The 22,251-nt window shown below is 44.0% G+C and overlaps 1 pseudogene; it reads right to left on the bottom strand.

The window, feature by feature from the left end:
* Positions 1-7,238: 7,238 nt before the first annotated feature.
* LOC118574807 lies at positions 7,239-15,266 on the bottom strand (annotated as a pseudogene).
* Between the last annotated feature and the right edge of the window lie 6,985 nt (positions 15,267-22,251).

Raw genomic sequence — 22,251 nt, 5'->3', positions numbered from 1 at the left:
GCCACCTAATGGCCAGAGAAACTGAAAATCGTTTACAGCCTAGTAAAGCTGCCTCTGGGTTTCACATACAAAGCCCAGGAGAAAGGCTGCAGCAGCCAAGCTGGATGAAAGTTTGACCCTGGATAAGGGTATCTAGCTCGGAAAGAAAGTGGGAATTGCGCCGCATTCCCACTATCCACTAGTAATGCTTTGTAGTGCTTTTTACACGGGCTTTTTAAATCTATAAAGTGGCCAAACAATACACAACTCTTCCCTCAAAGCAAGTAAAAGTTTGTTCTTAAGCAAATGTAAGAAACTGTTTTATGGGGATGTGGTATTCAGGGAATCCTGACTCCAACGTTGAAACATTTCATGAAGTTTCTGTAGTTATGGAACAAAAGAAAACCATAAAGCATTTTAAAAATAAGTAGGTGGATTGCAGCCGCTTTGGTTTAAATAAGTGAAACTTTTTGGAAGGTGGGGGCCCTGTCCTGTTTAGATAAGTCTGCGAAGGGCCACAACTGGACTTCACAGAAAAGCGTATCTGTGCTGCCCAGGGCGCGGGTTGAGAGTCCTTTCAGAGAAAGAGCACAAGCCCCCTGAGAAGGAAAGGTGAGGTGGCAGCCTTCTCGGCCCCTTGGGCACAGAGTTGGGCTGTTAGGGTCAGTGGACATGTGGGGGTGGGGGCTTCAAGGAACACAGTGATCAAGAGCCTGCAGAAGATTGGGTGCACGGATCGAAAGTGGGGCGACGCGGGCATTAGGTCAGCAAGTCACCTGCCCTACCCCTTAGGCTACACGTAAAAACTCAGAGAGAGGACAACGGCACATGCAAAAGGCAGGGAAATGCCCATGCTCTCACTGCGGACCTAAGCGCTGACCCGCCGCTCGCCAAGCCAACAACTTGCTAGCTGTGTCTGTCCTTTGTGTCCCGGTCTTCCGGCTGCTATTGTTAGACTCCGAGGGCGAGACTAAGGAAGGCAGCCTTTCCCGTGCTTGTTCCCTGGGCGCACTTAGTGCCTGTAAGGCTGTGTTCTGCGGTCACTCTGTTTATTCTGTTGGGCTACCTGATTCCTAGCCTTTCTGGCGGTGACTGGAAGAACTGAAGAAAATGTCGATTTTCTTTGGGTGTCGGCAAATTTGGGTTTCTCTGACCACTAGATGGCAGTGTAGCTACGTACTAGTGCCATATGCTCGGTGCTCCCCCGCCCTTCCTACTTGAAAAAAATGGGGCTGGAATTTTTTTTTTTTCTTCCTCTTTGCTCTTCCCTGCCTGGGTAAGGCCTGCTAGATTTAGACAATTGGGGTTTTCTGTTTGTGAACTCTTTCCCGCCTAAAATCCTAGGCCTGTGCTTTTGAATATTTTTTTTTTCACTAGTTTGGTGGTCTAGGCCCCCCACCTCCTCAGGTTTAGGCTACTCTAAAAGGCCTTTGCCAATCTTTCCACAGGTTTGTTCTAGCGACAGTTATTAATAATTTCAGTGTAGGCTCACTTTACCTCCTCACATTTCTACAAAAGCATATTGATGAAGATTCTTACAGTCCCATTACTGCATGTTCTGCATTAATTATTATTATAATTTTTCCCTTTTTTCATTTACACAAATATATCGAAAATACATGAATGTCAGTATTTGCACCATTGCTTCATCATATTTTGGAAATCATTACACTGAGTCCCATTGATATGTGTAATTGCTATGTGTAACTTTAAATTTTTCACACAATATATTTTATGTGTTTCTTTGTCTTAGTAATCGCTTTGAAAGAGTGGACTTTTTTTCTTCTAATATGACAAAATTGTTTAATAACTGATATGAAAAACAGAAATAAACCTTAACTCCCTATCTCAATGACAGGTAACGTAAAGCATTGCTTTGCTTTCTCGCTCATCTTTTAAAAAAAAGTTTTTTTCCTACCATACCAACAGATCAGTGCCTACCAATTCTCTCTCTCAGTTTCTGTCTCTTTCTCTCCTTAAGAAGCATCGGTGTGGCGGAGATGACCCATTTGATAAAATTCTTCATGGGAGCATGAGGACCTGAGCCCAGATTTCCAGCACATACTCATGTAAAAGGCTGGCATTGTAGCATGTGGATAAACTGAGGCCATGACTTTGCACTAAGGTATGGTTGAAGGGAAGGCTTTCAGTGTGTATATGAGGAAGAAGACAGTCCGAGAAGATTCCAGAGCACAGAAAGAAAGTCCAAGACTAAACATGGCCAGCAGAATGGACAGGGCCATGAGGGGTTGTGGGAGCAGAGAGGAGGACCGAAAGTGGAGACAAAAATTAGGACGGAGAGAGAGGGGGGGCCAAGAGAATGGTGGCTAAAATGGCCGGTTATATAGGAGTGAGTAGTGGGGGAAGGGAAGCCCTTGAGCAGAAGTTTATGGTAAGAGTCAGGGTGAGAAGAGCAGAGAAGAGCCATGGTCTGGAGTGTTACTGAGTGTCTGGAGACCAGCAGGCTCTTTGGTATGCTACTAGGCACCACAGATAGCCATTTCTGAGTTTCTTTTGGACCCGACAGCATGGGTCTGTAGTCCTAGTTCTGGGTGAGTGGAGACAAAACACCCCTGGGGTTTTCTGGCCAGTGACTTCCAGGTTCAGTGAGAGACCCTGGTTGTTTTTAGTGGCGCTCTTACCCTGTGAGGAAGTCACGGAACATGACAAACCCACTAACAAGAGTTTTATTAAGGAAAGGAGAGAGAAATAAATGTGTTGAGGCCTGCTGAAGGACACATGAGGAAGGGGTGGGGTGGGGAGGCACACATGGGATTCGACTTCGAAGGTCCACCACGGACGTGTGCACACAGGCCCATGTGGCTACTCCATGCACGCATGCATGCATGCGCATAGATCATGTGGTCACACCACACACAATTTATGTGACCCCGCAGCTTATGGGTTACATAGGATGTGTGACCCGGAAATGACTAAGTGTCCCACCAGGGCATGCACGACCCTGGGGGCGTGGCTGGAATTCCTACCATCCAGGACTCCTTGTTTTATAAAAGATGGAGAATGAGTGGGTATGGGGCGTGGTTTCTCCCGAAAACTGCTTCCAGATGATTTGGTGGGCATCACTTTGCTCTTGGGAGGATAGGGAAGGGGCTTCTGAAGTAGGCAGGTGCCCAGCGATGGTGAGCTGTCGTCTGCTGCCCTGGAGTTGTCCATCTTTTCGGGCTCAGAACTCTTTGGCTGACCGGATACTGGTGAGACAGAAAAAAAGCTTAGGAAAAAAATCTTTTAAAAAATTTTTTCCTTTGGAGCGTTCCCAGGGTGATAGAAGGAGCCTCAAGACCGGGAAGGTTTGGGTTGGCACTTATCTTAAAGTAGATCCAACCTGTCCAGATGGAGTTAAGCTGGTTTCTGGAGCTTGGGGAAAAAAATTGAACATATTAAGGAGCAGCCATGAGAAAATTAAAGTCTTGGGCTGGTGACCACTGTAGTGTTTTAATACTCTGCTTAATTTTACCTGAGATAAGCTTTATTAGAGACAGATTATTTTCAGGCACCTGTTTCTCGTTTATTAGTTTAGCATTCAAGAGACACAGGTGACCAATTGCTGAGAGCATTCAACAGTGAAAGACTGTTACATTAAAGTCTGTTCCTACAGAGCCCAGACACTGGGGGTGTAAATACCTTTTGATTGATACTGTTTCTTTTCCTTACAGCCTGGATATATCTGATGGTCCTTGGCATCTGGCCATATGGTGGTCCTATAATAATTAGCTGAGTAGTTAATTAGGAAAGGGAGAGCTTGTGTGGTGATACCTCATTCCTCTGGAACTGGTGACAAGGCAGTGGATCCTGGTATCCTCTGGAATTTGAGAGATAAAGGCCCTGTCTCTGTCACTGTGTATGAAGAGAGATTTTTCTGGGATGGAGGTAAGATAAAAGGTTTCAGATGAGACAGGTGGACCCAGTGAGGAAAGCCCTGGAGGGTTAAAAGAATTACCTTGGAGGGAGGGTCCCTGCCATTTAGGGGGGAGGGGTGAGTGAGGTGAGCTGGCCTGGAGGACAAAAAAAACCAACCTGATCCCCAATGTGGATTGGGAGTGGGCAAGGATTGTCACATGGCTGAGGTAAGGAATGGCCTGCAAAGTTCCACAGGATAGAACACAGATGACCGAGTAGGGGAGTTAACAGGCTGTCTGGAATGGGTGAAGGATTGGATAGAAGACCTGGTGTTAGAACTGGCCTTCCATATATGAGTTCAAATGCAGAAATTGAAAGAGGCTTTTGAGGAAGAGCCCTGAGCCTGAAAAGAGCTACAGGTAATAGTCTTACCCAGTCGAGGTGAAGTTCCTGTGACATCTTAGTAAGAATGGTATTCAAAGACCTGTTGGTGCGCTCCACCTTTCCCGAGAACTGAGGACAGTATAGGATATGAAAATGCCAAGCAATGTTAAGAGCCTTAGCTAGTGTCTGGGAAACCTGGGAGGTGAACTCTGGACCATTGTCAGACTGAAGGGAAGCAGGAACCCCAAACCGAGGAATAATTTCTCGGAGAAGGAGGTCTGCAACTGTCTGAGCCCGCTGACTAGAAACCAGATATGTCTCCACCCAATATGAAAATGAGTTCACCATCACGAGGAGATATTTAACTTTCCTCACGGTGGGCATATGGGTAAAATTGAGCTGCCAGTCAGTACCTGGAAGGGAACCTCTAGCCTGGTGGGTAGGAAAAGGCTGACACCTGTATTTGGTATTGGGATCTGTTTTTTTGGCGAATCTCACAAGATGCAGTAGTAGTTCTTAAGAACTGTACGTCCTCAGAGGTGGGCTGCAGGTGGGCTTTTACAAATTGAGACAGAGCAAGACTATTTAGGGTGAAAGAGCTGGTGTAGGTAGGAGAGAATTTGCCTAGTGTCAGGGGCTCCCTGTGAGGGTGTAAGCTGTACTCTATGGATTCCCTGTCATGGGTGAGGTGAGACTTGGCCCTGGAGGGCCGCTGTCCTGGCTGCCTGGTCAGCCCGGTTATTTCCCTTAGGGATGACAGAGCTATTGGTCTGATGAGACCAGCAGTGGATAATTCCTATAGCCTTAGGGAGGTGGGAAGCCTCCAGCATGGCCATTATTTGGCCTGAGTTAGATATGGATCCCCCTTTTGCCGTGAGAAGGCCACGCTCCCTCCAAATAGCAGCATGGGACAGTAGGATATGAAAAGCATATTTGAATCTGTGTAAACATTTAGAGATTGTCCTTGTGCCAATTGGAAGGCACGGGTGAGAGCTATCAGCTCAGCCTGTTGGTTAGTGGTGTGTGTGGGTAATTCCTGTACCTCTGTTATCTTAGTATCTGACACTATGGCATAACCCACTTTATAGGTCCCTTTGTCTAAAAAGGAGCTGCCATCTGTGTACCAGGTATAAGTAGCCTGAGGCAGTGCGCCCTCCTGTATGTGTGAAGGGTGAGGCTATAGTTCCTCCAAGGTTTCAGTGCAGGAATGAGGAGAATAGTCAGCATTAGGTTGAGGGAGGAGGCTTGAAATATTAAGGGGGGGGACAGGTCTGGAAAGTAAGTGTGGCATCCTCTAGTTATGCCACCTGGAGAGAAAGAACCTGAGAAGGAGGTAAAGTTTATAAGCCTTTATAAGTTAAGAGATGGGACAGGTTTTGGTGAGAGAAGACCGTAATGGGTGACCCAAAGGTTAGATTCTTTGATTCCCGAATAAGGAGCTCTGCAGCTGCTAAAGCATGAATACAACAGGGTGCCCATCCCTGAGAGGTGAGGTCTAGCTTCTTTGACAGATATCCTACAGTTGCAAAGGAGGGTCCCAACTGATGCCTTACGGTTCCAAGGGCAAATGCCTCCTTCTCTGCTACACAGAGGGAGAAGGGACAAGTTAGGTCTGGGAGGTGAAGCACTGGGGCCTGGAGGAGAGCCTGTTGGAGCTTCTGGAAAGGTTTAGTAACTGGGTGAAGGAGAGGATCCTGTGAGTAGCCCTGAGCTGCCTGGTATAAGGGGCAAGCAGGTGAGAAAAAGATGGAACACAAGACCGTAGGAAGCCAGTATTCCTAGGAAAGACAGAATCTCCTGCTTAGTAGAAAGGACTGCAAGAGCCTGGATTAGATGCTTTCTATCTACAGTAATAGCCTTGTGAGTTGGAGCAATGGTTAGATCCAAATAGGTGACCTGGGGAGTAGACAGCTGAACTTTAGAAGGAGATACCCCGTAACCTTGACTGGATAAGAAATTCAGGAGAACTGTGGTGTTAGTTTGGCTAACTTGTAAGGACGGGCTGCAGAGTAGAATGTCATCTAAATACTGTATTAGTTTAGAGCCAGGAAGAGACAGAGAGAGCAGATCAGAGGCCAGAGCCTGACCAAACAGGTGTGGACTGTCCCTGAATCCTTGTGGCAGAACAGTCCAGGTCAGCTGTGTGGCAGGTGAGTGTCAGGGTCAGTCCAGATGAAAGCAAAGATATTTTGACACTGAGGACTGAGAGGAATAGAAAAGAAGGCATCCTTGAGATCTAGAACTGAGAAGTGAGAGGTTCCTGAAGGGACAGTGGACAGGAGAGTATAAGGGTTAGGCACTACAGGGTGGAGGGGGACCACTGCAGAGTTAATGAGCTGGAGGTCTTGAACCAGGGGGTAGTTTCCACTAGACTTCTTAACTGCAAGGATGGGGGTGTTAAAAGGAGAAGATGTTGGTGGAGCAGCTTTTTCCTGAGAAGGGCAGAAATGATAGGCTTAAGTCCTCTTAGGCTCTGGAGTGAGAGAGGGTACTGAGCTTGGGTGATATATCTGGTAGGGTCCTGTAACTGGATAGTAATAGGCTGATGGTGCCTAGAGATAGAAGGGTTCTGGGTGCCCCAGACTTTTGCGTCCACCTGAGAGTCTGACAAGGGAAAGTTACTGTTAGAGTTAGCAGAGTGGGTGGCGAGGAGAAGAAGAAGAGCTGCTGGGGTGAGGTGAATGTGGGGAGCAAATGAAATGGATGTTCTCCTGCCCTAGCTAGAAAATCCCTTCCCATTAGAGGCACAGGGCAGCTTGGCACCAGTAAGAATGTGTGTGTGAGAGGGAGGCCTCTGAAAATACAACTAAGTGGTGGTGTCTGGTGAGGTAGGTAAGGTTGTCTCCCAACCCCGACAATAGGGGAAGAGAAGGAGAAGAAGGGTTCCAATCCTCTCTCAGCACAGAATAGGTAGCTCCAGTGTCCAGAAGGAAGGAGATGAGTCACACAGATGTTACTGTCGCTATCCTGGGTTCCCTGTGTGAGATGGGATTGGCCGGGGCATGACCTGGGCAGCATCAGTTATCACTGAAAGCCAAGCCTACAACATCAGCCAGAGGGTGGTCTTCATCTGGCATTCCTGTGCTGCTTGGTGCATTGGGACAGTCAGCTGACCAGTGACCCTTTTGGCAACATTTTGGGCAAGGCCCTGTGGGTGCCCCCTGTGGGGCGGTGGTGTAAGCCTGGGCCCAATGGCTGTCCTTCCCACACTTGAATGGACCCAGAGGCTTTCGAGGAACTGGAGGGATGGCATGTGCCAACATCTGGCAGTTTCTTTTTTGGGCTTTTTCATCTCTTCCATAGTACACCTTAGATGCCACCACTAACACTTCTGCTTGTGGGGTCAGAGGGCCTTTCTTCAAGCGTTTAAGTTTTGCCTTTATGTCGGGGAAGCTCTGTGAGACAAAGTGAGTCCTAAGGAGCTGCCTGCCCTCTGGGCTTTCAGGATCTAGGCTAGTATATTGAAGGAGGGCCTTAGTGAGCTGTTCTAAGAAATGAGATGGATTTTCATCCTTATCTTGAATTATCATTTTCAGTTTTTCATAGTTTGCTGGTTTTAGGGCTGCTTTACGAAGGCTTGCCAGGAGGCAGGTAATAAACCTATCCCTGTCTAGAGACCCACCCTGGGTGTTATAATCACTGTGTGGTCCTGATCAGGAACCGCCTCAGCTCCTGGAGGGTGTGCGGGCTTAGTTTGGTAAACCTCATCTGCATGCATCCTAGCCTGCTCCCAAACCTGCCTGTGTTCCTCAGGAAGTAGATTATTAGCAAGCCAGAAAAATGTGTTAGCCTTATATAGCCTGAAGTTGCACCTGAAGACGGGTCTGACTGCGAGAATTATATCTCAAACTACAGACGTCAGAGATGATTAGAAATTTTAGCCTTCGATAGGGACCAGCCGTAGCCAGTGAAGACCATGGCCAGGGGTACCTCCAGTCTCAGGGACACCAGAAGGGCGCTGGACACTCGACAGTCATTCCCATGGGTCTAGGAGACTTTACACTGGCTGAAAAGTGGGGGACTCACCAATCGAAGTAGCCAGTGGTGTGTGCCAAGCAAATGGACAGTGGGCTGTTGTGGATGGAGCAGACTCCCCCGTACAGGTTCCTGGGCTCAAAGCACCGAGAGGGCCTACTGTGCACAGTACCAATGATGCTTTTTAGTGACGCTCTTTCCCTGCTAGGAAAAGTCACGGAACTTGACAAACCCACAAACAAGATTTTTATTAAGGAAAGGAGAAAGGGATAGATGTGATCAGGCCTACTGAAGGACATGTGTGGAGAAGGGAGCAGGGGGACATCGGGCCTGCCTTTTTAAGGGTCAGCTTGCACCTGTGCACACAGGCCCATGTGGCTATTTCTCACATGCGCATAGATCATGTGGTCACGCTGGGTGATTACGTGACCATGCAGCACATGGGGCATGGGTTACACAGGACATATGACCTGGAAATGACTAGGTGTCCTGCAGTGGCATGCACAACGATGGGGGCGTGGTTGGAGTTCGTTCAGAGATAGCCTAGTGTAATGTTCTTTATATCCAGTATTAGCTATTACATGGATAGTATATGTGTGTGGGCGTGGTGGAGGTGGTATGTGTGGTCATGTGTATAACTGTGTGTGCATGTGAAGGTTAGAAGAGAACACTGGGTGTCCTGCTGGACCAGCAGCCAGCTGGGCAGCTGAAAATCCCAGCAATTCTGCACCCTCTGCACTTGCTCTTATAGCTGTAGTTACTAGTGTTCATCGTGGATGCTGGGGATTTTTATCTCAGTTCCTTTTACTTGCACATAAAGCTCTCTTGCCCTCTGAATGTAAAGATTTGTAAGCCTGTTTTGTTTTAGAGTGAATGTTGATGCAATTTATTCTTTAAAAATAGTCACAGCAGAAGGGGAAGTAGTGATACCTCGGTGCTTAAGAGCACTGGCTGCTCTTCCAGAGGACCCAGGTTCAGTTCCCAGCACCCATGTGGTGGCTCATAGTCATCTATAACACCAGTCCCAGGGGACCCAGTGTCTTCTCTGGACTCCATGGGCACCATGTACACAAACATATGTGCAGACAAAGCCCTCACACAGAAAATTAAAAATAAAATAAATTTAACAAATAGTCACAACAGATATGCCTTCTCTTCCAGTTTCCTGCTCAAGGACAACTCCTCTTTTTCTTTTATTTTTTGAGACAGGGTTTCTCTGTGTAGCTTTGCGCCTTTCCTGGATCTCGCGCTGTAGACCAGGCTGGCCTCGAACTCACAAAGATCCGCCTGCCTCTGCCTTCTGAGTGCTGGGATTAAAGGCGTGCGCCACCACCGCCTGGCGCACAACTCCTCTTTGAAATGAAAAAAAAAAAACATTCCGTTCCTATGTATTTAAAAAACAAAACCACAAACAACAAACAGACATGCTCCAGTTACTCACTGTGGATGGACACTCAGAAAATACAAAACGTATTAGTGTTGCAGTGATGTCCTATGTGTTTTCTTGTTTTCACATCCTCACCATTATTGTCATGGAATACTTACGTTATTTTGTTATGTTTTAAGATATTTTACTTATTATTATTTAATATGCATTGGTGGTTTTGCCTGCATGCATGTCCGTGTGAGGGAGTGGGATCCTCTGGAACTGGAGTTACAGACAGTTGTGAGTTGCCCTGTGGTTGCTGAGAATTGAACCTAGGTCCTCTGGGAAGAGCAGCCTGTGCTCTTAACCACTGAGTCATCTCTCCGGCCCCTTTGTTGTTGTTTAGTTTGTTGTTTTCGTTTTTGTTTGAGACAGGATTTTTCTGTGCTGTCTTGGCTGTCTTCGAACTGGCTCTGTAGATGAGGCTGGCCTTGAACTCACAGAGATCCTCCTGCCTCTGCCTCCAGAGTGCTGGGACTAAAGGCGTGTACCACTGCCACCTGGAACACTTATAATTATGTGCTGCCAGAAATTGCAAATACTTTTCAAATGGTTTGGGGTTGTCCAATGTTTATATGATATCATTTTCTCTGCACTTGGGATGAAACCCTGGACATGGTGCAGGCCAGGGGAGCCCTCTACCACTGAGCCATACACCCTTGTTTCTGTGGCTTCACAGTTGCCGTGCATTTGAAATGCTCTCTCCTGAGTTACCTCCTCTTGTTATTCATGTTTATCCTAATCTTTCCTGTATCCCAGTTAACCTCCTAAGTGCTGGATTAAAGGTGTGTGGTTTTTAAATTCTTTTAGCTGAGGCCAGTAGCATTAGTGGCTTCATTAACTGCACTCTTTCTACTATTCCCATAGGGGAAAGTAAGTCAGTTTTGCTTGAATACTTGGGTGATTTTTACTTGCTTTTTCTGTCCTTTGATAAATGAACTTCATTGTCCTGTGAAGAGGGCTCCCTTGATTCTGTCCAGAGGGTCTGGAGACTTCCATGGCAAGGTAAGAACACTTTTCAGACTTTCACTGTATTATTTATCATGTACTCTAGAAAGGCAACTCATTTTGTAGCTGTCTTGTTTGGCGTGGTTCTGTTTAGTTTTGTTTTGTTCAGTTAAGAAAAAGTATCATTGGGGATTTAGCTCAGTGGTAGAGTGCTTGCCTAGCAAGCACAAGGTCCTGGGTTCGATCCTCAGCTCCACATGGGGGAAAAATGTCTCACCAGTAGCTTGATCTGCTTAAGGGGCCCCCTGGCAGTAGGATCAGGATCGATCCCTAGTGAATGAGCCGGCTTTTTGGAACCCACTGTCTATGGTGGGACACCTTGCACAGCCTTGAGGCAGGGGTAGGGGCTTGGACCTGCCTCTACTGAATGTACCTCCCCATGGGAGGCCTTACCTTTTTGTAGGAGGGAATAGGAGGTGGGTGGGTGGATGAAGGCTGGAGGGGTGGAAGGAGGGAAAAAGGGGATATGTGATTTATATGTAAAATGAATAATAAAATGTAGCACAAATTTTAAAAGGTCTTATTACTAAAAACAAACCCAGAGCCAGGTATTGAGGTGAATACTGAAAGATTAGAGAAACAGAGCAAGCCACAGCTAGCCTCACCTCACCAACTCCTCAGCTGATTCTGTTTCCTCAAACTGGAAGCCTCCGTGTCCTCATCTGACTGGATCTCAGCTGAACCGCTGCTCAAAAGCCTAAAAGCTTAACAGACATAGTTCCTGGTTTTCACGCCTAATATACCTTTTGCTTTCTACCATCACTTCCTGGGATTAAAGGCATGTAGCACCATGCCTGGCTGTTCCCAGTGTGGCTTTGAACTTACAGAGATCCAGAAGGCTCTCTGCCTTCGGAACGCTAGGATTAAAGGTGTGTGTGTGTGTGTGTGTGTGTGTGTGTGTGTGTGTGTGTGTATGTGTATGTGCGCGCGCGCGCGCACCACCATTTTCTGACCTCTATAGCTAGTGGCTGTTCTGTTCTCTGACCCCAGATAAGTTTATTAGGGTGCACAATATCTTGGGGAACACAATATCACCATAATAAAATTCCTTAATTAAAAAAAAGTCTTACTTTGTAGAGACTTGTCTGGAGCCTACAATCTCTGGGCTCAGCTTTGTGAATGCTAGGCTTATAGGCTTGGACCTTGCCTGACAGTTCATTTCTATTGTAGACCGTTTGTAATATACAGGAAAGTTTAAATAAAAAGAGTCAGATGTAGCCAGTCTTTCTTGTTGGACTTTCTTTTGGGACTGCCAGCCCCCAAATAATGACATAGAGACTTCTTATTAATTATGAAAGCTTGGCCTTTAGCTTAGGATTGTTCCCAACTAGCTCTTAGAACTTAATTAACCTGTTTCTATTAATCTAGGTTCTGCCATTTGGCCCTTTACTTCTCCCCCATCCTATATGTCTGACTCCCTCCGTGTCCCATCTAACCTCTCCTGCCTAGCTACTGGCCATTCAGCTCTTTATTAAACCAATCAGCTGCCTTAGGCAGGCAAGGTAAAATAGTGACACATTTTTACACAATTTGCCCAAATATCCCCCAACAGTCATAACTCAAGCATTCATACACATCCATTTAAAAGTAATATGACTATCATTTTTAATATTTGAGATAGTATATTGTCTGATATTGAATTCTGAAATTGGGTTGTGTGACATTAGGTATTTGCTATATTTTTTTGGAAATTCAAATTTTGCCAATAGTCCATAATATATATTGTGGTTGTTTGAATAACAACCCCATAGGCTCATATATTTGAATGCTTAGCCATGGGGGGGGGGTGACACTACTTGAGAAGGATCAGGAGGTGGGGCCTTGTTGGTGGAAGTTTCGCTGGGGTGGGTTTGAGGTGTCAAAAGCCCATGCCAGTGGTTGGCACCACACACTTCAAAGTGAGGATCACTGCTATAGATGAGATAGCCTAGTTCCTCCAAGGGTGGCTCTGGATCAGCTATAGCAAACTGGGCAGCAGTCTCGATTTCTTTCCTCACTTCCACATCAATCTCCTTTAATTCTTCAACACTTGCAAGATCCTTCCTAGCCGTAAGAATCATAATAGAATCGCTCTTACTTCTTACTTCCTGGATTTCTTCTCAAGTGTCATAACTGACTCCAGGGTCGCTCATCCTATGTCCATGGTAACAATTAGTCTGTAGTTACATCAGGATTGGCGTCTAACAAGACCTACAATAGGCAGCTGCAAACTTTGTTGCCTCTCGGACACAGAAGATATCCATTCCATTTACCCCCAGTTCAGGAATAAAAGCTCCTCTTTTGTAGTAATCTGTGCTGGCCACTGCTCTCTCATCAGATGTCCCCATGCCATAGCGGTTATTTTCACAGATGAAAATACAAGGTAATTTTCACAATGCTGCCATATTGTAAGCTTCAAATATTTGACCCTGATTAGCAGCACCAACACCATATAAAGTCAAACAGACCTCATCTTTTCCATTATACTTGCAGGCTAGAGCAATCCCTGCTCCTAGGGGCACCTGAGCTCCAACGATGCTGTTGCCCCCATAGAAGTTCTTGGCGTATATGTGCATTGATCCGCCTTTCTCTTTGCACAACCCCCTCTTTTTCCTGTTAGCTCTGCAAGAATTGCTTGGATAGTCAGGCCCCGAGTGAAGGTGAAGCCATGGGCTCGATAGGCTGGTTTGTGCCAGCCTCCAGGCCCACACAGAGGCTTCCTGGCCATCACACACATGACAGGACCCATGAATAATCTTCTGTTTATACAGCTCATCTGCCTTTAGCTCCATTCGCTGCACAGTCTATCTACATCATTCTGTAGTACTTGAGCCCATCCTCCCTGGTAAGCACTGTGGTGACTGGAGGGCCCTCTTCTAGCTGACGAAGGTCACATTTCTTAATCTCAAATGTAGTATCATTTGCAAAATTACGGGAAGCTTCTAGCACTCTGCTTGCCGGCTTCTGAGCAGTGTCTGCCAACATGTGGGACACAGGAGCGAGCATCTTCCTTATGGAGCACAGGAGACCCACACAGTGGCCACTAGTTAATGGGAAACTGTGAAATGGATGGCCACTCATCCACTGTAAGAACTCTGTGCTTTCAACTTCAAGGACATGAAATACCCAGACAAAAAGTCTTGAAAACATGTAAATTACGGAAGAATAAGTTGCATGCAGTTTATATGTTGTTGTGTGCAGTGTATCCATGTGAATAAGAGTGTATCGGATTTGTATAGGATTTGAAATGGGTAATACAGAGTTTATAACTTCCCTTCATCATATCCTACACCAGTTACTACAAGGAACAACTCTGCCATTTTCTGTGATGTGAGGCATGCTGGGATTAATGCAGTGGACAGGTAGAGTAGCAGCCACCCTGCATTGTGGAGGCTGACATCTGTTGGCAAAGGCTCTATATAATCATGTATTTTAAAATAAAGCTACTTCAAAGGTAAACTAATTTAATTTTCTCCATTTAGACATTTAACAAACATGAACTTCTACTCCCATTGCAAGGCACACTTTTTTTCCTTTCACAGTTAGGTATTATGCTTTATCTTTCCAGCAGTTGCTATAAGGTATGCTGATTTTAAAATGACATATAATCCTAAGAATTTAATATACTAGAGCATGGTTGACATTACATACAATTCTGTTTATAAACAAGGATGGTCTAAAATTATATGTGCTTGGATTAAATGAACAAGGGTCCTTCTGTGTAATGCAGGATTTGTGTGTACACGAACAGAAGCTTTGACCCTAAGTAGGCAGGATATTTGCTTATTCGTTCAGCTTGGTTCAGTGTGAGGACTCCTGCTTTTGTCTTCTGTGCTGGGAGACTGCATGCCAGAGCCTACAGAGGACACCACTGCTGCAAAACAGGAGTTTCCATAAGAAAAGCAAACTTAAAAACAGCAACCTCACAAGCAGGAGAAGCAAGCATTTGATCTACAGGATTACATTTGCCAGCTACTCTTTCCAATATAATCTCTAACTTACTCAAGTGTGTTGTCTTTGTCTGGACCTGGTGCCATAGGAGTGTTGGTGGCTCTGTGTAGAGGTGTGGGTATTTTAAACAAGAGTGAAAAGAGAATTCCATTAAGATCGGAGGAAGCTACCAGCATTTTGTTTTTGTACTTTGTTTAAAAATATTCACTAAGACCTATTATTCATTTGGAAGCTCTTACCGTAGTCTGAGGCACCTTAGGTCTTCCTTAGTAATGTTGTTGAGAATATCAGAAAGTGTATAATCCTCTTCAACAATCTGAAACCGTGATTCAGTGTATGAGAGAAGCAGCTTTCCAACAGTATCATAGGAGTACTCTGATTTAGAAAGTGACCTTTTCGATTGTAGTTGCAGCCAGTCTACCAGTTCTCTGTCTGTCCCCAGTTCATCCGGGGGTGCCGGATTCTCCATACCACCTAGAATGATTCCGGTTCTGTTTTATGGTATAGGAATGTATAACCATAAACTGCTTCAAGAGTAACAAAGTGGATGTAATGACATATCCAAATAGAATGTAAATGTGATGGGAAAAGGAAATGAATTTTTTTTTATTAAAAAAAAAAAGCCCATGCCAGGCCCAGTATCTCTACTTCTCTCTGCCTGTGGATCAGGCTGCAGGTACTGCTGCGACCCCATGTGTGCAGCCATGCTTCCGACTAGGATAATACTGGACTGAACCTCTGACACTGGAAGCCAGCCCCAATTAAATGCTCTATAAGAGTTGCATTTGGCAATAGAACGGTGACTAGGACATAGACATCTATCTTGTACATCATATTTAAGTATTATATAAAAAACCAACACTACAACTCTTTTTTTTCTTTTCTTTCTTTTTCATTTTTCTTTTCTTTCTTTTTTTTTTTTTTTTTTTTTTTTTTTTTGAGACAGGGTTTCTCTGTGTAGTTTTGGAGTCTGTCCTGGATCTCACTTTGTAGACCAGGATGGCCTCGAACTCACAGAGATCCACCTGGCTCTGCCTCCGAGTGCTGGGATTAAAAGTGTGCGCCACCACCGCCCAGCTCTTTTTTCTTTTTAGACAAAGTCTTTCTTTGTAGTCCTGGCTAACCTGGAGCTTGCTATGCACACCAGGCTGGCCTTTGCCTCTTGAGGACTGGTATTAAAGGTGTGGGCAACCATGCCTGGCACTCTATAACACTGTTAGCAAACCATTCCCATACTTTGGATAACCTGCCTTACATGGAGAGGTTAGGTTACAGACCCTCTAGCTGCTCTCTCCTCCCAACTGGGCCATACTCTGTGTAACCATCCTCTCAGCCCAGCTACAGAGAGTAGATGTGACCTTACATCCCTGCTGAAGTTATTTCCTTCCTTCAGACAGCTGCAAACTCAACAGAAAAATGAGGACTCTGTGGAGTCTTCCCTAGTGCCCATGTCCCCAATAATTCCCAGGCTCAAAGTGGCCTTGAACTAAAGCCCTAATTCTTATCAGGTGCGTTGCTTGTCTTCATATCTTATATATGTTAAGTCACATGGCATGGGATATCCTTTTCCCAACCCCAATCCAACAGGAGTAAGGCATTCTCTTTGTTCTTTGGAAATGAAGGCTTCTCCTTCAGTACCCCATCAAAGATGCCCATGGCCTGATGCTTTTAACTCTCCAAATAAAACTGTTTTAAAGGGTGGTAAATCATCTTGGTGTTCTTTCTTCCAAACCTAAAACACATTTTTCTTTATCTTTTTTCTTTCTTTCTTTCTTTCTTTCTTTCTTTCTTTCTTTCTTTCTTTCTTTCTTTCTTTCTTTTCTTCTCTCTCTCTCTCTCTCTCTCTCTCTCTCTCTCTCTCTCTCTCTCTCTCTCTGAGACAGGGTTTCTCTGTGTAACATCCCTGGCTGACCTCGAACTTGCTTTGTAAACCAGGCTAGCCTGGAACTCACAGAGATCCGCCTGGCTCTGCCTCCTGAGTGCTGGGATTAAAGGCGTGTGTCACCACCACCCAGCCTGACTTTTTTTTTTTTAATGTTATCTTTTCAATGTTTCATGGTAGCAAAGTACCTTCAACAGGATTAGGTCAAACCCTAACAAGAGGATCTAGAAGGCCGCTGTACTGCAGAAGTGAGCTGAGAAGACAGGCCACAGTGGACAAGCATCAGTTTTCACACAGTGAAAGATGTGTCTAACGTGTGTAGTTTGAATGTACCTGCCCAACTTTTCAGCCATGGCAATTTTTTAAAAAAGATATTTATTTTTATTTTTGCCTGTATGCATGTCTGTGTGAGGGTTCAAAATCCCCTGGAACTAGAGTTACAGACATTTGTGAGCTGTCTCATGGGTGCTGGGAATTGAACCCCAGGTCCTCTGGAAGAGCAGCCCATGCTGAGCCCTCTCTCCAACCCCCTAAAACATTTTTTTTATTATTTGTCTAACAACTGTAGACACAAAATTCCAAGTTCTTTGTTCGAGAACATTTTCCAGTGTCTATCATTGTAACATGTACCTATCTATGAGTTTGTAAATGTTGCTAAATTGCAAAGGGATTGTTGTTTTTGTTTTGATATAACATCAATTTAAATTGTTTTTAGGTTTACTTTCATTTAATACTTTTAATACCCACTTTTATATTCTCTCTGTGTACAATGAATTTGTAATGTTCATATATTATTAGTTTTAAAAGATGTACTCTGTGGGAGTGCAATCGCAATTACATGTGAGGGTTTGACCATTGGCACCGTCAAGAATAAGTAAATAAAGGAATAAACATCAGTAAAGAAAAACATCTCTCAAAGGATAATTCTAACCACCATAAACTCCCAATGTCTCCCATCATAGATTTTGGAAGCTGGGACTAACCAGTGCCATAGTCTACTGCTTGTCGAATGGGAACTCCAGTGCTGCGTCAGATGTACAGTTATCTGACCTCACCATCCCTAGGGGGTCGGTGGGAGGGAGAGCATGAAAGGCCATCTAAAAAGTGCAAGTCTTGTTTTGCCTTTGGCACTGTGGTGCCTTGTCTGGGATAGGTCTGAACCACCCACCAACTCTAAGATTTCACGAAAGGACTCAGCAGACTGATCCCCCTTTTGGAAACCACTGAGAGGTGGAAAGGGGAATTCTCCTGCCCATGTGCTCTTGTGTTTCCTTCACTTCAGAAGCTTGTTAGCTTTGATGCTTAGACGCACATGCTCAGTCTTAGCCACGTGATTTTTTTTATTAAATTTTTTAAAATTTATTTTACACATCAATCAAAGATCCTGCCATGTGGTTATTTTTTAATAGAAAAGAACACAAGCTCTGGAATCCTAATTTTAGGGTGAGTTAGGAGTTCCCTCTAATGCTGTAACAAAGCAATATAATCCAAGATGCCAGTGGGAATTACATATAGACAAAAGCCCAAGATGCTATTTGGTAAATTTAGGTCTTCAAAATCCATTCATCTGAAGGTGAATACAAGGACTCAAATATTTCCAGAGGTCAGTTTTCAGTGAGTCTATATGGAGTCCATATGCTCCTACATGGGTTACACTATGTAATAAGAAGGTAGCAATAAATTGGCTTTATATTTTATTTGCTTATTTATTTATTTTTAGTTTTGAGACAAAGTCTCACTATGTAGTTCTGGCTGGTTTGAAACTTGCTGTGTAAACCAAGCTGGCCTCAAATTCACAGAAATCCACCTGCCCCTGCTTCCTGGGTGCTAGGGTTAAAGGTGTGTACCATCACACTCAACTAAAAATTAGTTTTAAAAAGATGAATTTTGTTGACAAATAATGTTTGCTTTAGTAGCTTACAACGTTGCAGACCTAACTATGTTTACATATGTTACTTTTGGTGCACGGTACTTCTAAGGAAGACCAAGTTTACTCATTTTCCAACTTCCTTTTCTTCCCATTTTACTTTCCCATCTGGGACACCAAGTAGAGGAAAGTCTAGAGAGCACTTAGACCAGTGGATTTCATACAGTTGACATAAAAACCACAACTCTCATCCTAAAGGAAACAGAAGACAGTTTCTTCTGGAACCATTCTGAGTGACTTTGGTCCAGGAGCACAGATTTAGGTTACCCCATTTCAGTTTTCCAAAGTGGAAGCAGTTTTGCAGAGTTGTTGTTTTTTTTTTTAATAGTTTTACAAAACAAAGAAAGTCATAAATCAAGGCAAGTTGAAAATGTGTTAATGGGTATACCAGTGGTATGTGCAACAAGATAGATCTGTTCAGTAGGTCTAAGATGCTATTTCATGACATTCTTGAGTCTGGGATTGGCAGAAGGTAGTGCTCTGCTAAGTTAATAGCTTGTAAGAGGTTTTTATTTATTATTGTAAGATACTTGTTCTAAGTTAATAGTTTCTAAGATATTTTTATTTATTATTACAGAATGTTAGTGCCAAGTTAATAGCTTTTAAGAGGTTTTTTATTATCACAAGATGTTATTTCAGATACAGAGTGGGACAAGGGAGCCTAAAACTACCCTGTGATAAAGCAATTAGCCTTTGAACCAGCAAAATTCTAATCTCTCCATAATACTGAAATTCCAATTGCTCCACCAGTCTCTGCACACATAAACACAACCAGACACAGCTTCTTTTCATGAATTTTCACCACAATAATCTTTGTTTAAATGAAAGAAACTTTGGAGAAAAAAAGTGTAGTGTAAGGAAAAGTTACTAGGCCCGACAAGGATCTCTGCTGCCTGGATGCTACTCCATCTGGCTTCTAGTCATTACTGTTAAGGAAACAGCCTGCCCAGAGAACAAAGGGACTTTACTCCAGGAAAATAACAAAGGCAGGAATAGTTATGACTGGAAGAAAAGTTCTCTTGAGCCCTGACCTTAAGGTTGGCCTCTCCATTATAAAACCCTATGAGAAGTAAAAACTAATAAACTGCACATCCAAACAAAAGTCCTGATGCTAAAGCAACTGTCAGTAAGAATTCATTCCCATTGCCAAACTTGGTGCTGCACTGCCTGTAATCCCAGCATTCTGGAGGTGGAGGCATTAGGATCAGGAGTTCAAATCTGGCCTTGGTGAAATAGCAAATTCGGGAGCAGCTGGTATTACAGGAGACCCTGGCTCAAACACACACACACACACACACACACACACACACACACACACACACAAACGAGAGAGAAAGAAAAGAAATTGAGATCATTTGTGTACAATACTGCTCAAAATATACTTTCTTTTGGTAAAGGAGGTGATTTTTTTTTTCAGTGTTTTTAGGGTACAGGTAAAATCATCCCAAAAGACTATGAGCAGAAGGGTGAGGGCTTCGAGAAAGACAGTTATTCAAGGCAAGGCCGAGTGGGAGAAGCGCGTCCTGGAGACAGTGGTCGCGGCCTGAACATTGGGCAACCCTGGCTGTCTCTAGGTCTATACCTTGTCCTATAGGTAAACGATTTAAAGAAACATCCGGGCAACTGTTAGGGAGACTGGCAGCGACCTCAATGGCATCACTGCGCAAGCTCTGAATTAGCCAATCCTAGACTACGTCTGGCAGCTTCCTTCCGGTGGGGGAGGGACTTCTGCTGATGTTTCGCTAGGGCGAGGATGGGCGTACAGGCTTTCGTCGCGGAGACGGTTCGCGGCTCTCTCTTAGGTAAGTACGAGAGACTTTGGTGGTCTTCCCCATTCCGTTTACCTTCCCCAGCCTTCATTTCTACAGCTGTTGACTGAAAAACAGCGGAAAAAATTCAGTCCTGTTTGGGTGAGTTTAGTTTCGGAGGCCGCTAGATGGCAGTGTAAACGCGATATTGTAACCCTTCCTACTCCACCCCGCCCTTTGTGCTTAAAAAAAAAAAAAAAAGTTTTCTAATTATGCTTCCTCTGCCAGGTCCTTTTTTGGCTTGCCAGTGGAGGAATCTTTGCTATTCAACTTGGCGCCTTTTTTTCTGTTGGCAGCCTAGACAGGCCAGCTACTTGTATTTTGGCTTCTCCAAAAGTCGTTCTTCTCTTTAACTTGTCATTATTTAAGGATCTTTGTAAGCATCCTTGTTCTTTCATTTAACCATTTTATTGAGTATTAATGATAACAGTTCTTACCCACTATCACCTAGTGCTATTTATACTTTATGATAGCAGATTCAGGGTTTGTTTTTTTTTTTTTTTCTTTTTTCTTTTAATCCATATGGCTGTATTTTAAACACGCAGAGATGAGTATTTGCATTATTGCTTTTAACAACTTAAAAAAAATCACATTGAACCCCTCTGACATGTATAATTAATTACTATGTGTTATTTAATGATTTGAAAAAGACACGAGGGGCTGGAGAGATGGCTCAGCAGTTAAAAGCTAGTACTGTTCTTACAGAAGATCTTTTCCAGCACCTACCTTGGCTCTAGGGGATCAGACACCTCTGGTTTCACTGAGCATCTGGACCCACATACACAGACAGACACATATAATTAAAAAGTGATAAAAGTGAATCATTTTAAGACTTGAACATTTTTTCCAAATGTGACAAAATCATCTAATAACCAATATCCTACTTATGTCAGTGGCATGCATCATAAAGTATTGTACCTAAGGGTTGTACCATAGTTGCTTTGCTTTCTGCTTGCTCACCATTATAGTTCAGCACACCATCATCAGAACAGTGGCTAGCTGTGTGTTCTCAAGATTGGTATCTGTTGAACAGATGTCCAAATAAGTGCCTGAATTCTTCAGGGTACCATTTTCTTTTACTTTTTTTCTTTTTGTTTTTTTGAGACAGGGTTTCTCTGTGTAGTTTTGGTGCCTGTCCTGGATCTCGCTCTGTAGACCAGGCTGGCCTCGAACTCACAGAGATCCGCCTGGCTCTGCCTCTCGAGTGTTGGGATTGAAAGTGTGCGCCACCACAGCCTGACCAGGGTACCATTTTCTGTACATACAACATGACTGAGTAAGAGCAGGCCTGGTGGTACAGGCCTGTAATATAGCTACTGGGAAACCTGAGGTAGGAAGGGTTGCAATTCAAAGTCTACCTGTGCTACAGAATGAGTTGAAGGCCAGTTAGGACTGTTTAGTGAGACTGTGTCCTGAAAGTAAAAAAAAAAAAAAAAAAAATCAGGAGAGCTGGAGATATTGCTCCATAGTAGGCCGCTTGCCTAGCATGTCTATTATCATCCTTGTATTTAATGCAGCAAAGCATTTTACAAAGCAGGCAAATGATTAGACAGGGATGGACCAGTGATTTTGGCAAATATTGGTACTCTTGACTCATCTTGATACCCTTGGTTACCATCTCTATATCTGTGTACCACAGGTTCCATAAACTAAGAGTGGTGGCAAAGCCTGCTTCAGGGGGTGGTGGCCCACACAGGCCAAAAGGTTTTTAGCCTGTGCCCTAGTAGTCATGGATACTGTTTTGATTTTGACTTTTTTTTTTTCCTTTGATCAGGTTCTCCTTTAGCTCAGAGTAGCGTTGAAATGGCTAGTCTAGCTGAGGATGACCTTAGTTCCTGATCCTCCTGTCTCCACATCCTCAAGTGCTATGATTAGGGGAAAGTATAACAGTATATTTCTTAAAGCTAATTCCTCCAGAAAGTGAAAAGAATATGTTTGTACTGACATACTATTTCAACATCTCCAATTATCCACAATTTGCATTTTTGGAAGTAGACTTATTAGTTCATTCACTCTTGGAAGAAAATTTCAATACTCATTCTATGAGGATCCTTGTTTACCATGCCTTTACTGT

This window comes from Onychomys torridus, chromosome X (genome assembly GCF_903995425.1).
Source record: "Onychomys torridus chromosome X, mOncTor1.1, whole genome shotgun sequence".
In the NCBI taxonomy this organism is placed as follows: domain Eukaryota; kingdom Metazoa; phylum Chordata; class Mammalia; order Rodentia; family Cricetidae; genus Onychomys; species Onychomys torridus.
Note: the sequence above shows the minus strand (reverse complement) of the source record. Positions and strands in the feature narration are given on the sequence as shown.